Below are 11,056 nucleotides of genomic sequence, written 5' to 3'. Positions count from 1 at the left end.
AATTCTTACTCATTCAAGCATGTATGTTAAATAAGAGTGATTAAAGAGAAAAATCACATCAAAAATCGATAACCATTATATGCAATGATCTAAAATGATAATATATGTACAATTTCCTTTAATTCCATGAAGGAAAGAGTTTAAAATTGTTAAGTAATTTTTGAATACTTTAAAAAATTGTTCAAAAAATGACTTCAATTAATTAATTAAATTAATAAATAAATAACAAAAAATTATATTTAATAATATTATTAATTTATTAATTTAATTAACTTATCATGTTTATTTTTTAAATATTTTTAAATCATTTAAATATGACATTTTTTCATTAAGAAATAAAAAAAAATTGAGTTTTTAAAATAAATAAAATATGTTGAAGATCAATTATAACAAAAAAATTAAGAACCAAATTATAACAAATGCAATACTTTATGAGTTAGTAATTCATTTAAAAAAACTTGAGTTGTCTGAAAGCATCAAACTTTACTTTCATAATCATCATTAAAAACCTATTTTCCTTCAAATCATTGTAACAAATGTGGGAAGTCGTACAACAAATTAAAGCTATAGGTTTTTCTTCAACTTCTATTGCATAACAGATGATAGTTAAATAAAAAGGTAAGAGAAAAAATATCAAACATGAGATCGCGTTTTCATCTACTTGATGTTTTCAAAAATGTAACATATTGGGATTTCCATTGAAGAGCCCGGTGAGCTACCTTAGCAACACTCTAAATATTTCTTATTAACGATAGCATAGGTGATCCCTAATGGGCTTTACTTTACCGATCTCTATGTATATCACCCATAGATCCTATTGAACTACTTTAATATGGTTAAGCTATGAAGAAGAAAATGTAGTTTAGTTTAAAACTATCTTTTCATTCTGTTTAGAAAGATAACAGTCATTAAAAAAAATAAAAAATAAAGGCTATTTTTTGCTCGACTTCCTAAAGGGACACAAAGAAAATAAAAGCTCTTTATATGAATTTGACCTATAGTTAAAATGTGAATTTATATAAAAGCCCAAATTCATACTTGGAATTTAGAGTGTATAACTCAATAATAGTAAGATAAACAATACTGAAATTTATTATTTAGCGGAAGCAATTTATTTTCTTATGCTACATTCTTTACACGTTACTTAAAATATCCAATAGAACTGTGATAATGCTTTTGAAACTTAAACGAGAAAAACATAAAAAGAAAACAAACATAGTTAACCTCTACTTAAAACTGACAAAGCGGAAGAGATAATTTTTTAACTGATCTCTTACTGTTCAGAATCCGGATTTTGATCGTTCTGATCTGAAATAATTAATAAAATAGGGGTGAACTACACTAATTCAATAAAATATCAACGTCTTATTATTGATACAGAAAATCAAAGGGTTGTAAAAAATATAAACAACAAATAAAACTCATTCTTAACAAAACCTGAATACTACTGCATTCATAATTCGTTTCACTGAAAACGTTAGTATTTTCTCGACTAACCTGTAATTTCTCAAATACCATTCATTAAAATAAAAATCAAAATCACAATCTAAAGTATACATTTCAATGGACATACAATGTTTGACTCCTCACATTTCCCAAGCCGAATTTCTTACCATATTCATCTCTACATTATCATTTTACCTTTTCCTACCGGTGTCGTTGGGGGTCCATAGAGATCCTCACTACACGTGGATACGAATATTTCCTTTGTAATTAAACAGTCGTCCCCATGCTTCTTCCGGTAATGGGCACCACAACAAACAACCACTTCAATATCTCATCTGGTATGAGCAACACTTATAAAGTCTCAACTCCTTCCGGTATGGAACTTCCCAGCTCCGTACAGCTGAGGGTAACGTCTGCAGTAGGGTTCACCATATGCACCAAGTCCGTGCACTCTTACCCATGACACCTAATAAGCCCTTTTCATCCAAATACATTAGTTCATACATATGATTTCTTTCATTTACTATTTAACTCCAAATGGCATGTATGCCCACATCCTCAAGCAAGACAAGAATAAAGAAATCATATTTCAGAGTACGTTGATGCACTAAATAAATATACATCATGCTGACTGAAACGTATTATTCACAAAATAAGACAACGAGAAATATATATTAAGGCAAATAAATTGAAGTAGGTTAAAATAGAACAAAATAAATAAACAAACACAATAAAGCGATCAAATAAATAAACAACACAATTAAGTAGACATGCACTGACCGATTACTGGCTCTATCGACATCTTGTACTTAATTAATTAAGGAATCGTCAATTATTCAAAAATTTTCATTTATTATTAATTTAGCTTTAATTTCACCGTAACAAGAAAAAAGGGTGAGGAATTTTTACCCTGAGTCGGTATCTAGAATATTGCTTTTTTTTCAATACGGTTCTTGATGATTTTCGGATCCCAGATTTTTTGAGGTTTTCTGATAAAATTGAACATATGTTAAAATGACATAAAAATATGTAAGAAACGGCAAAAAGAGGCAAAAATCTCATTGGGGGGTTGGGTTAGGGTTTCCGTGCTGCAGTGCCGCCGTGCTCTGTCGCTTAATCTGCCTTCTTTGATGATGCCTCCATGCTCCGCTGCCTAGTCTGCCTTCTTTGGCGATGCCGTCATGCTCTGCCGCCTGGTCTGCCTTCTTCAGCGGCTCCTCCTCTTGGTCAGATCGGTTTTAGTCAGTCCTTGATGGAAATCTATTTAAATCATGGTTAGGGGGTGCTTCTCGACAACGGAAGGAGAAATATGGATGTTTATCGGCGGTTTCGGTCCTCTAGTGCAACAGCTCAGCCGAGCTCCGTTGTTCCTTCCTTGCAGTTTATGGTTGTTCTTGGTTATCTTGCATCGAAAACACGTTAGACGGCTAAGGGCGGAGAAACGGAAAGAACGAGAAGAATTTTTGGCCTACCAAAGTGTTTTCGGCATTTTGGCACGGTGGCGTTGATGTTCCTCCAGCGGTTGTGTCTCCTTCTGGTCGCCTCTCTTATTCTTCTTTGGCTTTGAGTGTCGGCTGGGGTTAGGGTTTCGACAGAAGAGAGGTTTAAATACCTTTCTTCGATCGATCCCAGCCGTTCTTTCTGGGAAACGTGGAGGCACACGGGCCATCCAATCATGCCTGTTTAGGAAATCAATATGGGTCGTCCATTAGGGTTTGCATGGGGCGTTAAGAGCCGTTCGATTAGGACATATTCAGGGAATTAGTCTGGGTTGTTCATGTGCAGCGAGAGTGAACATGAACTATTCAATCGCCCTGGAAAGCGTATTGCCTGCATGACTCCCGCATGGAGCCCGTGTTAGTGTGTCCACCACGCAACGCATCCTGACTCGCCGTGCTGCTTATGTGACCGTCCTACGTGGCCCAACTCTTTTAATTTACAAAATGACCCCATTTTCCAAATTTCTTTCAGGCAAGCCCCTTTTAATTACATATTGGCTCCGAATTTTCAAATAGTGTTTTAAAATCATCCAAAATACATATTTATAAAAAAAACAATAAACATAAATAAAAATTACACTCACGTATTTTTATTATTAGAAAAAAAAATTAAATTTCAACATTTCGAGCCAAATTCATGAACTTGGAGTGTTACAATTTAACACAATTTTGAAGAAATTTAAAAAATTTGGAAATTCTTTTGTGAAAAGAATATTTATGCCTAAAATGAAGAATTGACCGAAGTTCGGAAATAAAATAATAACTTTTTATCCATAATCATGCCCATTGTTTTTCTATTCCATTGATTCAATAACATACAATTAACTAAATATTATTCGACTGTGCTAATGGAATATAATTACCGCGCTAGTGGTTTTGCAAAAATGGCAATGCCAATATTAAAAACTATATCTACTATGTAGATATTCAAATCATTTTTAGCTTAACTAAATTGAATATAGAAAATATCTAGAAATATATATTTGGGAGAAAATGATGAATAAGATTCAATATCATTTATTATCCATACAAAAAAGTTATGTTATTAAGAGAAAACCATAGAAAAACATCAATCCAATTATATATAAGCTTTCCTTAAAATGATATTATAGCTATATTGAGATTTTTTGAAATGCTAAATTAAAAATTTACCTATTGTACTTGTTTATTTGGGAAAAAAAATCTTTATAAACTGCAATTTTTCAATATCTACAAATTCGAGATATTTTCCATCTTAAGATCTTTAAATTTATAGTATTTCGATATTTTCCATACAAAGATTTTGACATGGATATGCACAAAAAAAAAAAAACAGACATGTCGTCAAATCTATATATACACCCTTCAATTGTTTCAAAGAAATCAAAGAAAATCACTCAAGTATAATTCAATTCTTTTTCTTTCTCTCGCAACCATGGCTAGAAAGAAGGTGAAACTCGCTTACATCGCCAATGATTCCTCTAGGAAAGCAACCTACAAGAAAAGGAAGAAGGGATTGATGAAAAAGGTAAGCGAGTTAAGTACTTTATGTGGTGTTAACGCGTGTTTGATTCTTTACAGTCCTTATGATGCTGAAGCTGAAGTTTGGCCTTCTTCTATGGGAGTCCACCAAGTGGTCACTGATTTCAAAGGGATGTCTGAGATAGATCGGAGTAAAAAGATGGTGAACCAGGAGAGTTTTCTTAAGCAAAGAATCAACAAAGGTAGAGAACAACTTAGAAAACAACGCCAAGGCAATCATGATACCGAGATGACTCGAATTTTATTTGAAAGTCTAGCAGGGAAGCCATTAACAAATTTAAGCATGAGAGGTTTAAACGGTCTCGGGCGAATGACCCAAAATTTCTCAAAAAATGTCCAGAGAAAGATTGATAGGCTTACGAAGAATGGTAAGAATTCTCAGGAAACACCAAAAATAGATATCCAGTTAAATAACATGGATGACATTAAGACTTTAATGAAGGGGAAATCCTGGTTCGTGGAATTAGAGCATGCGAAAATGATTCCATCCATGGAGGATAAGAACAATGACAAGAAAGATGAAACTACCTCAACTAAAAGCTTCCCCTAAGTTACCATTGATTTGAGCAAAGACTTAGGGGAGGATCTATGTTTCTTTGTTGGTACATGTTCTTGTTCTAGTGATTTCATGTCGACACAAAGTATAATTTAGTTATGATAGGTAAAGCTTTTTAGGCCTTTTGTTTATTTTAATGTTTCATAGTCACAGTAATGTACCAACTAATAATATTATTCTCTAATCTCAAAATTTAGCAGTTCATTTATACAGAAGTAAATTTTTACAATAAATGACTGCGAAAACTTAAATTTTTTTCCTAACTACCACATGCGGTGTCTGTTTAATTAAGCTATATGTTCTATTATGCGAGTCTAAACAAATGTTTTTTATATATATATATAAAATATAAGCTTCTTTAAAAAATAAGTTCTATGAAATCTCTTTAATGGAGTATAATTGTGTAACTTTTATGAGCCTCTTATTTATTTTATTTAGCCTCTTGTGAATTCCCAAGTAAAAGCCCTTATGTGCGAGCTCGAATTAACCCATTTAATCAAAATCAAGCTCGAATCTGATCTAAACATGGCCTAGCTTGATTAAATTAGTTTAATCCTAACATGTTTGTGTCAACTATAAAATTAAACATATCTCATAACTCCATACCCATAAACCTTGATTAAACTTAAATATTTGATGACACTAGAAAAAGGACATCTAATAAGAAAACAGAGGTGGCTGAACAGTGGGAAGCATTACGGAACCTTTCAAAGAAAAATTCAATTCATGTTAAACAAAATTTCAAGTTCGAGACAAGATTAGGGTTTTAGCAAATTCTCGCTTATTCTTTTTCATGAACCATCGTTTTTATTTTGTATAACTTTTTTTTTTTCCGAAAAATTTAAAGATTCAAATTGAACTTGATCCAAAGAATTTGACTTTCGTCCAATCCAATATTCAATTCAATTTATACTTGAAGATTCAAATTAGAATGTGACCTTTTAAAAAAAAAATTCAACTCATCTCATTCTATTCAAATTGAAAGTGTGTTTGCCGAGAAAAATCTCACATTTACTGGGTCTAATTCCACCATTTTCATAATTTATTTTCTCATTCTCAAAATTTAATTCTCAAAACTCACCATCAATTCAAACAACATCATCATGCCAAAGCAGTATCATATCATGCTACCATTTCAAGAACAATATCCACACAGAAAACCAATTTCTTCTGCAAGATATCATGAACCCATTTCCCAAAAATCATGAAACCAGTCTCAAAAAATGTCTCTTAACAAACAAATTAGATAAAAAGGAAGAAGAAGAAGTTACCAGACAATCACAAATCTGTCAAGACAAGGTTCCATAACGCTTCCCACTGTTCAGCCTCCTCTGCTTTCTTCTTCATAATTTTCAAATAGCTCAATGGGAAAAACCCCTTTGCTTTCTTTTTCTTCCCGAAAAACCCCTCTTCAAACGTTTGCTTTCTCCTAGGAAAACGCTTTTGTTTTCTCCTCCAAAAGCTCCAGAAACTCCCCAGAAAGCCTCCCTTTTTCAAATTGGGTACGGTCAATTTTATAGCCTGGTTCATCACCTAATCCACATCTAATGAAGGGCTCTCCTTACTTCGTGCTTTTCCTTCACCTTTTCATGCAATCGCCTGTGTTTCTTCTTCAAGTCTCATCACCGAGCCTCTCTCTTCTGATCGGTCACTCATCTTCTCTTCTTCTTCATGCTTTCCCCCTTTGACTTCCAGCTTCACCTCTCTTGATTTTGTTCTTCTGCCATGAAGAAACTCGTAAACTGTGCTTTATTTTTAGCATCACCCATCAGCGTTTGCCATTATCATCTGTAAAAGAAGATCTTAACCCTATTTCCCTCTCATGTCGACGAAGAGGAAGGAAACAAGTTTGCGGAAGGCTTTAATTTCTTTGTTTGCATGTAAATGGAAACTACTATATAGTATATATCCATCATAGAACAAAAATATGAGTGTTCTTTCTTGAATTCTTTTATGAGTAAGTTCCCATAGGAGAAGTTTTTATATCTTAGATAAAACTTAAAAGAATTGTAAAATTTTCATACTGTGAAAAAAAAAAATATTTAGATAATATTATATAAATAAAAAAAATAAGAATATGATTTCCTGAACTTTATTTATTAAGAATTTTGTGTAACACCTGGTTCTAAAAATTTGGTCGAAGATAATTTAATTTTAATAAAAAAATAAATTAAAATAATTTTAATTTTAATTTTTTTTTAATGAATTTTTGATGAAAATTGAGTTTTGGAAGCATTTGAAAATATTTTCGAAAATCATGGTCAAGGTAGAAAAAAAGGAGGATCTATTTTAAAAGAAATCTGGAAAACTTATGTGAAAATAAAATTTTCAAAAATTTGGCCACGTGGACCGCCACGTTAGCAGTGCGACCAGTCTCCATGTGCCGCGTGGCAAACACGTAGACACGCGTCCACACAGGCGATCCGCATGCCAGTGGATCCAACGGCCCAGACCGCATCCCGCGTGCACGGATAACTCAGATCCGTTTTCTCTTTAGGCGCGATCGAACGGCTGGATTTGATCAGATCATGCGGCCCATATTATTTTTTCAAATAAGAACAATCCAATAGCTGAGGATGAGTCACATTTCCTCAAACAAACGGCCTAGATTTAATGAAGAGGATTATTTAAACTCCTTTTCGCAAGGAACCCTAACCCTAGCCGCCAGAGAGGTGATCGGAGAAGAAAAAGAGGGGCAGCTAGAAAGTGAACCAGTCGCCAGAGAAGGAGACCGGCCACTATCACCGTCGCACCAGAGCCGCCATCGATGCTGAAAAGGTAAAATGTTCCCCTCTTCCACTCGAAATTGAATTTTAAACCTCCACACACCTATATCGGAGCCAAAAGGTCAACGAGTGAGCCAAAAAATACAAGCAGAGCTTGGCCGAGCCGCCGTAGTCACAACCTAAAAACTCCTCTGATGAGCCCCTTCTCGTTTCCCGTTTCCTTTGATTCTTTGACCAATGTGTTCCTTATCTCTCTTTGATGCAGGTTAGCCGAAGAGAAACCTCGACTGCAAGAGAGAAGTGGTAGAGCCGCCGCACCGGAGAACCCCCCAGTAGAGTCTCGATTTTTCTCTTTTTCCGCCGATAAAGGCTCCCTAACCCTAGTTTTCGTAGGTTTCCATGCAAAACCAGCTAAAATCGGCCAAAAACGGCCAGGTTGAGAGGAATCACCATCGTGGGCGATAGAGCCAGCGCCGGAGCACGGCGGCGGTCGTGTGCCGAAAGCCTAAACTGGCCGAAAAAGTTTAAAAATACTTATTTTGGCTTTTTTGGGTATTTTGCGATACCTAACGCGTATTTTTGATTTCCACAGGAAAAACTCAAGAAACTCAAAAACTGCTAAGAGGCGCAGTAAAAAGAACGGTGTTTCGAACACCGATCCAAGGTAAGAATCTCTCATCATTTTTTTCCATTATGGTAAATTAAAATGTAATAACTAATAATGATGTGTTTTGCAAAAATTAGAAAATCCTAAAATTTATTTACAGGTCACCAATGGAGTCGGTAACTGATTAGTACGAAATTGCCTATTTTATCTATATTATTCAATTATTACTAAACTGTTATTGTTTGCTTATCGCATGCACTTTAATTCATAGGTTTATTTTCCTTCCCATTTATTAATTTACTTCATTGTTTATCTCTATCAATTGATTGGTTTTGAAATAATTGTTTTGATTATGCTTTCTCTAAGTATTCAGTATTGAACTATATAGTTTATTAAATTGTGGTTCTATTTCTCTGGTGATCATGAAATAAGATTATAGTTTATAATTGGTGGCTGGTGAATGATATGAACATGCATGTAAAAAGGGCTCATTAGGTACCCTGAAAAAGGGTGTATGGACCCAGTGCATAGGGAAAACCCTACTGTGGATCAATTGAACGAAACTAAGAAGTCTCATACTGGAAGAGTTTGCGAGGTATAGATCACCCTTATACCGGATGGGATATCGAGGTGGTGGTATATTTGGCGCTTATTAGCGGAAGGAGTATGAGAACGACCGGTCAATTTATAAATTAGGTATTGGATTCACACGTCTAGAGGTACTGATAAGCAGGTAAGAAGGTAAGTTTATTGTTATTGTTCATTTAAATGTGTAATAAAATGTTATTCGGGTTATTGTCTTCATAGATTGATTTTGAAAACTCATAAGAGTAAGTATGAAATAACGATTTTTAAGTTAAACAAATTTATTTAAAAAGAGATAATGACTCCATTGGTTGTTTGATGATTTTTACCAACCTTTGATTTTCTGTATTGGTGTTAAGTGTGATATTCTTACTGGGCTAGTGTAGCTCATCCTCCTTTATTTAACAATTTCATATTAGGAAGACTAAGATTCAGATCTTGAACAGTAAATAAGTTGCGAATAAGAGTTGTTTCCCGCATCTCATCAGACTTGCCCAATGGAGGTTGACTCTATAGGATCTTTAGTTATGTTTTCTTTTATTTATTTATTTCGTTACTGAAACTTCCTAAAATGGGCATTCCCGTAACTCTATTGGGCACCCCAATTTATTATGTAAGGAATGTAAACCCTAAACTCTCAATTGCTTCTGCTACTATTTTGTTGATTCAATATTTTCATATTCATTAAATTTTGGGTCTTTATAATTGGTATCAGAGCCGCGTTTCTCAGAACCATTCCTTGCACAAAGATTTGAATCATTCAAATGCAACCCGACACTCAACCCTTTCTTGTGAAATGCAATTACAAAGATATGAGAAGAGGAATACCCGCACTAAACAGAGCAGTCCGGAATGGGTCACTTCGAGAGGATGTCAATCAACTCTTCGAGATGCTGGAGAGACTTATCTCTGCTCAATAAGCCCAGGAAGAGAGGAAGGAGCTGTTTGACCCTCCATTACTACCACAGTATAAGCCACCCCTGCAACGAAAAGATCCAATGTCACACTGATACAACTCTGCTCCTCCACCTATTATCCGACACTGCCACAGTATAATCTGGTGCCCCCACCATACAATCAAGTGTCGCCACAAGGCCACTTGGCCCCTCCCTAACATAATCCAGTCCCTCTTCAACAGGACCCACTTCCACCCATGGTGGACTCAAGCTACATTAAGAGGTATAAGAGACTTAATCCATCTACCTTTACAAGGGCATCCTCTTTCGAAGAGACTGAGTACTAGTTAGTAGAGACAGAGAAGGCATTCGTAACTCTTGGGGTGGTTCCTGAACAAAAGGTCATACTTGTTACCTACATGTTCGTGGATGAGGCAAGTCGCTGGCGGTAGCTTAAGTAGGCCACCCTGCCAATTCTAGTCACTTGGGAACAGTTTCTGGTAGCCTTTAATGTATAGTACTTCCTAGAGCATCTTCGACATTTGAAGAAGATGAAGTTTGCACACCTGGTCTAGCGTGAGATGATAGTTTCTGAGTATGCCCAAAAATTCTTGGAGTTTGATCGGTATTCTCCTGAGAACATGATGGATAAAGGCAAAAAGATAAAGAAGTTTGAGTGGGACTTCTGTCCTGATATCAGACAACAACTGTATATATTTGAGCTCAGTACCTACTCAGTAGTTATGGCGAATGCACAACTAATAGAGATGAACCTTCGCATCTTTCCTCCAACAATGGGCAATTCCAAACCCTCAGTTTCACACTGCAAACCAGCACCTACTGCACTGATTTAGCAGAACAAGAGATAAGAGACTTAGGCCTGTGACTCAAGCTCCTTATTAGGTTCTGGTAACAAGACGCGGTAGGATTTGTCAGTATTATGGCAAGATCATGGGGACCGACCCTACTATTGCCTCAATAATACCTTCCGTATATGTGGAAGTGCCCAGTACTACGCGAGAGAGTGCTCGTGAAATCAAAATCAGACCAAATCTCTAATTTAAGGCAGAGCCTACACCTTCACCCAGTAGGATACTGAAGCCAACCCGGATGTGATACATGGTACATACACTATCTGTAATCACCTTGCATATGTTTTAATTGATATTGATGCTTCACATTCTTTTATTTTACATATTTTTCTAAAAAATTTGAATGTG

The 11,056-nt window shown here is 35.2% G+C and overlaps 1 long non-coding RNA gene and 1 pseudogene across 1 annotated transcript; one reads left to right on the top strand and one right to left on the bottom strand.

Moving 5' to 3' along the window:
* Positions 1-1,503: 1,503 nt before the first annotated feature.
* LOC148253620 (uncharacterized) lies at positions 1,504-6,981 on the bottom strand. The gene is made up of 2 exons (XR_015821849.1): positions 6,294-6,981; positions 1,504-1,922 (listed from the first exon to the last, which is right to left on the bottom strand). It is a non-coding gene; the product is annotated as an uncharacterized LOC148253620 (long non-coding RNA).
* LOC110809624 (agamous-like MADS-box protein AGL80 pseudogene) lies at positions 4,360-6,354 on the top strand (annotated as a pseudogene).
* Positions 6,982-11,056: the final 4,075 nt, after the last annotated feature.

This window comes from Carica papaya, chromosome 6 (genome assembly GCF_054855325.1).
Source record: "Carica papaya isolate Zhongbai chromosome 6, ASM5485532v1, whole genome shotgun sequence".
Taxonomy (NCBI): Eukaryota; Viridiplantae; Streptophyta; class Magnoliopsida; order Brassicales; family Caricaceae; genus Carica; species Carica papaya.
Note: the sequence above shows the minus strand (reverse complement) of the source record. Positions and strands in the feature narration are given on the sequence as shown.